Source organism: Sinocyclocheilus anshuiensis, unplaced genomic scaffold (genome assembly GCF_001515605.1).
Source record: "Sinocyclocheilus anshuiensis isolate Anshui unplaced genomic scaffold, SAMN03320099.WGS_v1.1 scaffold1018, whole genome shotgun sequence".
Classification (NCBI taxonomy): Eukaryota; Metazoa; Chordata; class Actinopteri; order Cypriniformes; family Cyprinidae; genus Sinocyclocheilus; species Sinocyclocheilus anshuiensis.
In genome coordinates, this window is record NW_015539893.1 from 692,361 (window position 1) to 694,539 (window position 2,179).

The window sequence follows — 2,179 nt, forward strand, 5'->3', positions numbered from 1 at the left end:
TGCCTCCTTCTTCCCAACCTACGAACGTTGTTACAAGACAGTTTTCAGAAGTGTAAGAAATGTGAAATAACGTTGTATGGAGTTTGACTTTTGTTATGTTTGCGGTGCCAAGCTGGGTTCCCCAGTGCTGTTTGTGAAAAGTGAATGAACGAATGAATAAATAATAAAGGAAAATGTAATATCCTATTATTTTTCCTTAAAATTCTGTAATGTGTTCTTCTGACCTTATCATGTAATGTGATAAGAAGAAAAGAAAATTTTATTTTAAATATTTTAAACAATATTTTACATTTTGTACCATTAAAAGAGGCTTGGAAAAGTGTCAATTAATTACAAGAAATTTGTTTTTGTCCTATTAAAAGAGGCTTGAGATCTCTGAGACCCCATAAATGCATACTATTAATAAATACATGCAAATATTTGTGTATATATTCATGTACATTTCGTTTGTGGACTTTTTATTTTTTACAGACAGTGAAAACAGTGACATGAACGTGCTCAAAATGTTTGAGCCACCACTAGGCACTGACAGATATTTTTGTTTTGTCATGATTTCCTGTATTCCTGCATTTCCAATGGAAAAACTGGCTAAGCTTACTAGCTTAGCTTCACAACTCCTTGTTCGAGCTCTTGTTCTGTCCAGGCAGGACTATTGCAATGCTCTCTTGACTTATGTGCCCTCTAGAAGCTTGTGTTCTGCAAGTGAACGTCGCTTTATTGTGCCATCCCAAAGAGGCACAAAATCATTTTCTCTGACTTTTAAATTAAATGTTTCCTCCTGGTGGAATGACCTGCCCAACTCAGTCCGAGCAGCTGAGACCTTAGCCATCTTCAAGAATCAGCTAAAAACACATCTCTTCCATCTTTATTTGACCCTCTAACTCTAGCACTCTCTATTCTAATTCTATTCTTTGTAAAAAATAAAAAAACTAACACTTGCTTCTCTAATCTTTTTGCATTCTATCTATTTGTTTTCTTTTTATTTATTATAGTAGTCACTAACTTTCTGACTTCTGACTACTTCTGATTAACAAAAGCAAAAAAGGCCTCTAACACTAGCTTGCTCTATTCTTTTTCTATTCTATCTTTTCTATTCTATTATTTTTATTTATTATATGATTACAAAAAAAAAAACTTGCTACGTGTACTGCATTAAGCTTACTGAGACTTGTTATAGCACTTGCTTATCATTGCTCTTTTGTTGATTTTGATTACTTCCATTGTCCTCATTTGTAAGTCGCTTTGGATAAAAGTGTCTGCTAAATGTCTAAATGTAAATGTAAAGTAAATGTAAAAACTGGAACAGGATTTTTGAAAATTGCAGAATGACTTGTAGTATTTTAAAAGCATCAGTTAGAATAGACTAAAAATGTAAATTCAGCAAAGCTTAAAGTTGAATAAAAATTGGGGGGAAAAAATTCTTAGGTAAATAAAAAGGTAGCTATTTATCATATTTACGTAAGGGCCAGTGAAAATGGTGACAGCAAGTAAACATCTTTAATGTTGAGTCTTGTGTTGTAGGTAATGCCTTTTAATTGGCTTATTGAAAAACTGGGTATTTTTAATCCTTATTTCCATGTATATGCACTGTATATTCATATTAATATTTACTTTTGTTTCATTTTGAATTTCCAAGTTTAGACAAATGACAAAGAGTGTGGGCAGCTCCTGTGCAATCCTACACTATGCTGTCCTTACACACTGGGCCTCATTTATCAATCTAACGTAGAAACGAGCGCAGATCCGTGCGCACAAATCAACTTACGACAGAGTTCACGTGTGATTCATGAAACATTTGTATACCGCCAATCTCATCCTACGAATGATCGCACGTTGATAAATGTGGCGGCAGAAAACAATCGTCATTTGAATATCACGTCCCTAAAAACACCCTGGTTTAGAAGCCTCGCCCCTAGAGTTTACAAAACGGAGAAACGAAACCCGGCAAAAAAGAGGAAGTAATCTTATGAAAGAGAAATTGATCTTACGCCAAAATCACTCGTTAACCTTGTAATTGCAAACAATTAGGCTACATTAATTTATATGTATATTAAAATACTGGTAAATATAAACAGCCTATTTAGTTCCCCTCACTCTACAACAAATATTTTAAATTTAATGGTATTCAGAACAGAACAAGAACGAAAAATAAGTAGTTATAAAATTATATATTAAACTA